This window comes from Rhipicephalus sanguineus, chromosome 2, assembly GCF_013339695.2.
Source record: "Rhipicephalus sanguineus isolate Rsan-2018 chromosome 2, BIME_Rsan_1.4, whole genome shotgun sequence".
Classification (NCBI taxonomy): Eukaryota; Metazoa; Arthropoda; class Arachnida; order Ixodida; family Ixodidae; genus Rhipicephalus; species Rhipicephalus sanguineus.
In genome coordinates this window covers 224,118,214-224,128,256 of record NC_051177.1, presented here as the reverse complement: position 1 = coordinate 224,128,256, position 10,043 = coordinate 224,118,214, and positions in this window count along the sequence as shown.

Here is a 10,043-nt window from a genome sequence, read left to right as displayed (position 1 = left end):
ACAGCGGCACAAATCTTACCAAGCTTATTGGCAGCCGTGAGAACAACATTAACGCCGTATCTACTTCCTACTTTCTTTAGCCTGTGAGATATGCAATGAATGTACGGTATACCTACGGCACGTTTCTTCGTTTGTGGTGTCCCGACCTCTTTCTTGTGTCCATGTTTGCACGCCCTGTCTCTTTTTAGACTGGAAAGGGTGTGGTATTGCACACACATGCCACAATCATGGCATTGCAATGGTTTAATCAAGTGGCCATGTTTTCAAATGAGCCATCCCATACTTTTTGGTCTCAACACAAATGCCTCTGCTTATTTCTTTGAAAATGCGGGGGCTCAGTCTTATCCTGCAAAGTGCTCAGCAGTGAACTTTAAGGAGCAGTCATGGTATGCGTGCACAAGTCTCTAATGTGATGGCCTAACTAGCTTTCATCTGCTAAGATGCGTTTCACTTTGTGCCTCTTTCATTATCAAAACAAAGCAAAATAGCTTTTTTGAGGCTTTATACTGCAATTAGTAGGAAGCAAAATTATAGTGCCAGTACTCCTTTCCCATAGTGCCCTGTAGCTAACAAAGAGGCAGAGAAAATACACCAACACAGTACATTTTGTTTTGAACACCTTGTATTTTACTTCCTTGAGCAACTGTCTTTCATGGTGCAAAAAACTGCTGTGCTTTGCCAACAATGTCTTGATGATTACAATATGAGACAATGAGGTTCATGAGAACAGAGCACGATCAACCTTCTGACTAGCATAAAGCATTCTGGCAACACATACATGCATCCATGATAATTGCACCAGCTAAATACACTCAAAATCTCTCAGGCTGTGATGAACAGCAGCTGCATATTTCTAAGGAAATGCAAAACATAGCACAGCATATGGTTTAACAGACACTTGTACTGCTTCTCAACAAACCGGTCTCGTAAATGAAATCTTCCTCAAGAAGAGAGTAAACTTGCGAAAAGATGGGACTTGCATTCAGAGCGCAGTGACAGAGTTGCCTCAGAGTGCACAGGTAAATTACACATGGACACTGATCAACAAGAGGCATGGTTCAAAAGGTGCGTAATATTTGAGGGTCTACACAAAGTAAGCATGCCTGTTCATCATCATAAGTGTGTGCAGACACGGGGCAAGCTGTTGACTATCACTTAAAATGGTAACGACGACATGCATAACTCGTGGCTGTATATTGCAACGCCGGAAGTATGCCAAGACTGGTAAAATACGCTTAACAAGAATTGTATAGGAAAATATGAGGCCTTCCCATCTGCTACACCTGACCTACCTGTTTGCGATGAGCAAGGAGTACGTTTTCATTCTAAAGGAGTACAGACAAACTTTTGCTGAACAAAGAAGTCATTTCAAATCTGTGCCATCACAAAAATATACTTCTGTTGCAGACTGAATGCGAACATGCCAAATAAGGAAAACTTAGCTTCTCATTGTTTTCGATCACCAAATAAATGAAAATGGTCATGAAAAATCACCTTTCCAGATTAAAGTAATTGAATGCTGCTACTTACTGACCGTTTAAGGTACTCAGAATAAGTATCAACCAATTAAGTAAGGCATATCGTTGGTCAAGTTGGTTCACAGATAACTGCACAAACAAGACAAGACGTAAACAGGAACACAGGTGCGTATAAAGCACAGCAATACGTTTTGTTGGGCTAGTTGGTTCATGACTTCTGAAGGAAAAAATTGTAGCGAAGGAAAAAATTGTAGAGGACGGGACTGGCGCCTCTCTGTCTGTCCGTGTGTTGCTTTGCGCTACAATAAAGCACAGACTGGCTTTATTTTGTGAAAGCATGTAGGTCATCAATATAATAAAGTAGCAAAACAAGGAAAAATGATCAATTCCATTTTTTTCCTGGATGAAAAGCTATAATGCAGCTATCTTTTCTTGCGAAATGCTTCGACAACTTCTCTCTTACTTCTCCCACATCAAAGGCAAAATCAGAAACTGAATAATATTGGCTTGAGTCCTTAGGATCTAGCATGAAACATGCAGATAGTGCACAGTTTCAGACGTAGTGCAAAAGCGCATTGGCCAAGCAAATGAAGCTCTGGACTAGAAACCATAGCAGAAGAATGAATCTTGTCATTTATGGCCTTTCCGCACGAAAGCTGGAAAACAACGGAAAAATACAATTAATCAAATTTTTGCCGGCACCAACTGGGAGTCACTGCAGGACCAATCCAAAGAGCACACAGGATTGCGAAATATTCCTTAAATGGCAAAACCATCCCATATTATTGCCAATTTTTACCACATAAAGACACCCAGAAAGTTATAGCAATCTCAGAAAACTGAAGGACACAGACATTCCAGAGGAAAATAATGGAAAGTTGTCACTTGTGCACGATAAGTTGATCATAAATTATGAAGCCTATAGCAGCAAGAAAGCTGGTCAGGTATAAAACAGCACAAAGCTGTGCTCTTGTCCATGTCTGCACTGTTTTACACCTTACAATGAAGCCTACACTTTGGCTAACGATGCACAGACCGTAGCTAAAATAAACAAAAAGTGACCACAAGCTAAGAAACCGAAAAACGGAATGCTCACTTTCATCACTAAGCTGTCGATGCATTAAAAATAAAACTGATGACCTCGATGGTCTACTGGAGGCGCTAGATCCCGACATTGCTTTCACACGAAGTTGCAGCTAGATGTATCGATTAAAATTGCCGCAATGTTTCCTTCGCACCATCAAGTGTGCAGAAGTGACAGAAGTTGCCATGGCTGAGGAGTAATGGTTAAAGAATGCTTCCACCATGTGGGAACTGACGTTACAGCTGCAGTCGATATGGTTGCTCTGGGTTCAGTCTATTGTCCACCTGGAACCAGAGGTGAAATAGGCAGTTTGTTAAGCTCTACCCCAGCCACTAGATGACAGCATCGTCCTTGCAGGAGACTTCAACCTACCAAGCTGGAATGAACAGACACCACGGGTAGGAGGCCAGTTTATGATGCAATTGTCAAACAGAGCCTCAGCTTTTTGCCCTGAAACATTGTCCTCCATTTGCTTTTTGCCAATGACGTTGCGCAAAAGGTTTGTGTTCTTCCAGGAATTGGTGGCCACAACAGAGTCAACGCCAAGTTCATGCTTCTGCGTCTAATTCTTACAGCCATGACATTAGAAAAGTACAATGAAATCTCATTCATATGATCCCATTCTTCAAAGGTATACAGCGCTATAAGAAACAAGGACACAGAAAAGGGGGGGACATCACATGCGCAGACTCACAACCAGTTGTGAGTCTGCGCATGTGTTGTCCCCCCCTTTTCTGTGTCCTTGTTTCTTATAGCGTAGTATACCTTTGAAGAATGAACATCAACCAACTAGCCCAACTTGCTGCTCTGTTGTCATATGATCCCGCTTGATACGTTCTTCGGCATAATATGTATTTTTTTTCTGTTCCCGGCCGACAGCTCATAAAGGTAATGAATTTTTGTATGGCTAATAAGATACTATTTCTGTGTGGGCTTGGATAACACGATCGCTTAAACGTATGAAAACCTCGTGTGGTTTAGATTTTCGCTTCGAGAGGCACTATTCCTGCGCGCCCATCGAGGCACCCCAACGCTTGTGGTAGTGCGATGACGGCAACCAAGAGGCAGGAGGTTACAGAGGCGATCGTCGGCAAGTAATTACCGACTATGCACTCGAAGCTTTGGACACATTTCGTAGCCTTGTTGCAAGTGAGGAGTTCAGTAATGAAACTGCTGCTCGTTTCTATGAGTTCCAAAAAAGCTTCCTGCTGGACATTGAAAAACAAAAAGTTCAGCGCAATGTGACCGACTCTTTTAAAGTTCTTCAATAAAAGCAAGTTCTGTGTCAAGTATGTACAGTTAGTGATCTTTTGGGCCCTGTTTTGGATAATGCGATTTTCGGATCATACGTTTTTGTTTTTAATCCTCAGTAGAATCGCATCGAGATTCCACTGTATATATGCATAATTGAGCAAACTATAATAAAATTATAAATGGGCAAGAACATATTGCTAAATCCCAGGATGATGATGTTGATACATTCAGAAACCTGCTATCTGCACTCGCTAAAAAATACATTCACCTCCAAGACCCAAAACTGATAAGCCCTCTGTAAACAGTGATGTGATAAAAAACGATCTCGCTTACGCCAGAAATATAAACGAAATCACACTGTTATTTGGCCCCAGCTGGATGAACTGGACTTGCAGTATGAATGAAATGCTCCAAACTGAGAAATCTTAATTTGGATGCCACGTGTGGCCATCTGGCAATAACCAGACAGTGTGGTGCCGTTTCCAAATTGGCCGAAAAACTCTTAGCGCATGGTGCTTCAAAGGAGGGCAAAGCTTCAAAAATTTGTGCAGCTGTATCCATTAAGGTTCATCCACTGAAATCACCATCTTAGCAGACTTAAATAAAATGAAAGACCGTTTCAGCCTAAAGACAATGTTTCGAGTCAGAAGCCCCATTCGAGTTTTTCAGGTCTAGTCTACAAGTAGTGAAATAATGTTAGAGCAATTTTGAATGTTGTTAGCTCGCACACAAGCATTTCCAACAGCAACTTGAACGCTTTTCTTTAGCCAAAAAACAATGCAGGCTATTAGGGCTTAACAAAGACTTGTGCAACTGTGGAAACAAGGAGAACAGAATAGCGTGCTCACTTACAGCCAGGGCTGGGCAGAGAAGTATTCCGGAATACAGATATTGAAATACAGACACTGAGATGCATTTGTCTTTGACGTAACAGGATATTTTGGAGATACATTTGCGAAAAAACGAAAAGAAGTATCCCGGAATACAGATATAGGAATACATATACTGGACAACATTTTATTTTGAGAATGCTGATATTCCAGGAAGACATTTTAAGTGCAGCATAATATGGTGAATAATGTTGCAGCGCATTGAAACTTGCAAGTAAACCATATCATCTGAATCACTAACGAACGCCAGTGAATTGAGAGGAAGCATACATTTCTCTTATACAGAATATCTGGTTTACAGAGAAGGTTGTTCCGTGAACTGCACTCTCGCAACAGCAGCTTCTCAGTCTGCCTGCTAGATAGCGTTGGTTCGGCTTCCACACAAGACACACAAACTCGGCAAATGGCTGGCCCCCGAAAAAAATTAGGGTTGCTGCACCAGCTTGAGAGATAGCGACTTTGTAGGCAAGGCGCGATTATGCCATCAGCGGTGTTGGGTGCTTTACCACATGGGCCATTCTGTGCATGCCCTTTGCCACCCTCCCTGTGTCGCTGACCGGTGGCATGCCTTTACTTTGCTCAGCACAAAAAAAGTGTCCCTTCCCCTTTGCAAACACGTGTGATCGTTTCTGACTCAAAACTTAATGAGATCCCAGCATAGTATCGCGATATAATCGGAACATCATAAAAATCTTTCACTACTGAGACACAAATACATTTTTCAAAAAATGCATCTCGATACAGAAATACAGATACCCAATAGTATCTCTGAGATACTATCGCAATACTCTTGTATCACGATACTGCCCATCCCTGCTTACAGCCTCTTCAATACTGTGCTGTTAATGAGATGTACCAACTAGTCCAAATGAACATGCTGCGAAGATTCTTTGTTTCTCTGTACTTAAGCACGCAGAAAGATTCCCGACTTTTTTGTGCAACACACACACAGACGAAATAGAAAAAGACACCACGGGTGCAAATCTCGTCCGTGTATGTGTTACGCAAAACACATTCATGAATCAGTACCAACTCAGCCACTGCTGCTATGTAGAAAATTGTTCATCCTTCATACTGCTGTATTCATGACCTCACATTCAGAACATCAGCTCATGGACATGGTTTCTTCTTACACAAGAAAAGCTCACAACAGGTCAGGCAAGCTTTATATTTCCTGTTAAGCTTTGCTTAACAGTAGCTAATTATAAAGCCTCACAAGAAGCTGGCCTGGGAAGGCTGGTCTTCCTGCAATCAAGGAAGTGTAATCTACCAGCCTAGCATCTCCATCGTAGCCTAAGGGTATGACAGTATTGGCTGCTGCTGTTTTAGATCAATCTACCGGTACATTCACTATGGCAAGGCAGGCAGCTGCAAATACTGCTTTCTGAAAATTTTAATCAAACACCCGAACAGCTTGAGACACAGTTACGCAATCATCGGATGATGATCAAACAGCACATCTTAAACGTCTTAATTTCAATAACAGACATTTTTTTTTTGTACTTGGAAGGTTTCCAGAAAGAAGCATGCTGCAAAAGGTACATTTGCATCAATTTCACACACACACACACGTCACATCAAACATGTACTGAAAAGCATCAAAAATTGTTCCTCAGGATAAGCTAAAAGATGCCTCACCGGCAACTGGGTTGACAACAATATGAACATTTCCGTCAAGCATTGTGGCAAATAACAGCCTGCAGAAAGTGCTCAATGCATTGGAATCGATGAGCCCACAAATCCCGTCACAGATTCATGTAGTGCCTCTCTCTCACACACACGCCCTAGCCACGCAATATGAAGAGCACTCTTGTCATTCAGCAAAACTAGTCCACCCAATACTAGCAATCTTTTGCAGATTAAATGCAGACAGAAGAAAAAATGCTCCCCATCCCATTTATGACACTGAAAAAGCATTCAGACAGTTGGCAATGGTAAAGGTTAAAAAATGCGTGGGTGATGAGAAAAAAGAACAAAGACAGGCAGCAAGACTTCTGCAGGTTCTAACCACTAACGCGGTGAACCCGGTCAGACCGCCATATTACTCATCACTTTCGTGTCATTGAGCGCAATTTAGATAGCTACATGGCAGAACAGTGAGCAGCGGCAGGATTCAAATGATAACAAGGTAAAAAGCTTAAGCTAGCAACGAGAATGTGAGGAGCAATTTCTTTAAAAGAGCCTGCACCACTTTTTGAACATGGTTAGAAAATGCTGCCTATCTGTAGCTCCTGCAAACACATAAACCAAGTACTACACTGCATGCCGCAGGAAATGCCTGTGTCAAAGAGAATAAAAAATCACTTGTTCGGCACAGAAGGCTTAGTTCATAAACGATGCACGGAGAAAGAAAAAAGAAAATCAAGCAAGATGACTCTCATTAAAGAAGGTTCAACAATGACACAAGAGAGCACAAATGCCGACTATCGACAGAAAGAGACGATCACCACCAGAAACATCTGCATGCCGACTGGATGAGGACAGCAAACCGAATTATTGCGTAGGAGGAACTTTCACGAGCTTCAACCAAGTAAGTGAAAAACTTTTTTCTACTATTTCACTGCCAAATAACCTGCTGGTCCTCGGAGGTGCCTAGCTTTAGGCCCCACATACTGCTTTAAGCCTAACGTGAAACCAGTAGACATTTTAAGCCTGCTGCCCTGTGTCACTCTAGATTAGTTCCTGAAGAAGAGTGCTCAATCGTAATTCTGATGGCATTGCTAGTATCAGTGTAGCTAATACACAAATTAAAGGTTTTGATCCTATTGAATTTGAATCTATGCTTACCTCAGTGAGTGAACAATTTAAATTAAATGAAGGAAGGCTGAAGTTTACTAAAGAACTGCCTCAGAATAACATAACACAATTTCTAGTCGTTTCCTTATTGTTACAGGAGTACCATGTGCGCTGGCAATTTTCTCCGACATCTTCACAACCGCTGTTACACTTCTCATCGAAGCAGTCTGTTACACTTCTCATCGAAGTAGCCATGCCATGCCCGAAGTCGTGTATGCACAAAATGAGCACCAGCTTTGATGTGCAGGTCAAGTGACTGTTAGCTTATCCTCACGTTGCAGTGGCCACTGTAGCTGAATGTTTAAACAAGTCCATTTTGTCAAGTCTGAGCATGGTTGCAGAAAGCAGTGGTAACAAGCATGTCATAGGTATCCTTTACATGCATTGCTTATCTCAGAGGCTAAAGAAAGTGGGTATGGCATTAACGCTGTTTCTATGGCTGCCTACGTGCGCTGCCATGCAGGGAAAGAATGAGCATGCAATAGAAAAAAGGTGCACTGACATTTGTTTCGTGAAGCACATAAACAAATTTGCAGACTGGCATACTGCTGTGGTATATGAAATTCCTTTTAGCTGTGGCCACCACTACGCAGGGCAGATGAACCAATGTGTTAATCAGGTACCAATGGAACATAAGAAGTTCACCGAAGGCTTGCCATCTAGTCTTTCCTTGTATTGTCAAGTGTAGATGCACAACAATATTTGATGAATGCACAGTGAGGGAAATGGACAACCACCCATTCGTAGCAACGTTTATAGATACTTTTTCAGTTCCGTAACTCCTCCGCCGAAGGCGGCCGCCACTTTTACCCAGGCAGTGAGAGGGCGCCACAGTCGTGAATAGCGCTGTCGCGCGTGCGGGCACACGTGTTCTTTCCCGTAGTTGCTTCGCCGCGTGCGGGGCTGACATGGAATGTTTTTCCTGAGTGTGTTGGCTGTGCATGCGCGAGGTTACTCTCGACGACTTCGGTGAATTCAGACAACCGAGCATTCCTTGCCACAGGAAGTCAAGCAGTTTTCAAGCTTTGCGATGCCAACTTGTTTCGTGCCCGGCTGTGCCAGCGGGTAGAAAAGCGGCACTTTTTTGCGCCGCCGCCCGATCCGCAGCATCTTGAAAGCTGGGTGCAAGCTATTTCTCACGACGATAAACCGCGGAGAAAAACATGCAAGACCATACACCATAGCGACCAAGTTTAGCCACTTGTACCTTGCTTAGTGCATTTGAAAGCATCTGTGCAAAAAAAAAAAAAAAAAAAAAAAGCGTCGTGAAGTCCTCGTCCAGAAACATGCGATGAAAGAGAAAGTGTGCCAACAGCTTATGTCCATGCCATTCCGTGACCTCTTAGGTGCTTCTGACGATTGTGGGTACTGTGCACCATTACCAGAAGCAACGGCCTTTTGTTACCTGGCAGGCTACGTGGCTTTCAAATTGAAGAAAACAACGCGTTGCGAGGTCTGCAAATACGATGCCCTTGGTGGGCGGGATTCCCTGCCGCTTGAGTCCATGCTGGTCACTGTGCGCGAATGTGTCAGTGGTAGCCTTTCAGAGAAACTGCTTCCACGTAAGCACGTACGGTAGAGCGTGCTATCAAGCAGGCTAGCAAGGACACATTTTTTGGTGACCTGTTTTGGGGTGTGCTGAATGCTCTTATAACGAGGGGCACAACACACTGTTGGCCTCACTTTTATTTACTCCCATGCACTTCTGTGCGCAAGCCAAATGCTTGGAAAACAGCAGTACCATTAGGGCATAGAGAGAGCGCAAGAAAGCAAGCTTTAACAATTAGCTGGCAGCAAACCTGCCAACACAAGCGTAGCCAGGAAGGGGGTGGGGTCAAACTTCCTCGTCCGGTATTTTTCGATTTTGCATGTGTATATATCCACGCACTCTTACAAACACAAGCACGAACACACAAAAAATGTGATTGAACCCCCCCAGGTCCGTAGCCCGGAATTTTTTTTTCGGGGTTGCGGGGTACTTGCTGAAAACCTTGACTATTTGAGAACAACACTTATTTTCATTATTTTTTGGTAAAAACACATACTTCAAAATTTTTGAGGCGGGGGGGCCCTAGGCCCCCCCCCCCCTGGCTACGGGCCTGCCCCCCCCCCTCCCCGAATATAATGCCTGGTTATGCTACTGCCTGCCAACAATGCTGTGCAGTATCTACGCGTGTAAAAAATTTCCACGTTCATTTTGCATACCAATTAAGGATCTCGGTTTGCTTTCACAATGTAATATTTTTTGCGATGCCACCATGTTCGAATTAATTGACCAAAATGCATGTTGCTTGTCGTTTTGAAACAATACAAATGCACATAATCATTTCGTACAATGCAAGGCTTTCGAAAACGTCACATAACGTGAAGTTGCAAAATTATTACGCACAGAACATGGTGTGCTCTTGGCTAGACCACATTTTTTCGTGTTAATGAAACGCACTAGAATTACTGAAATGATATGTGTCCGTCAGTTCTCGCGAAATCCGGGACACGCTTGCCAACCGCGAAAAATTCTCGGCGAATAATTCGAGTATGTTG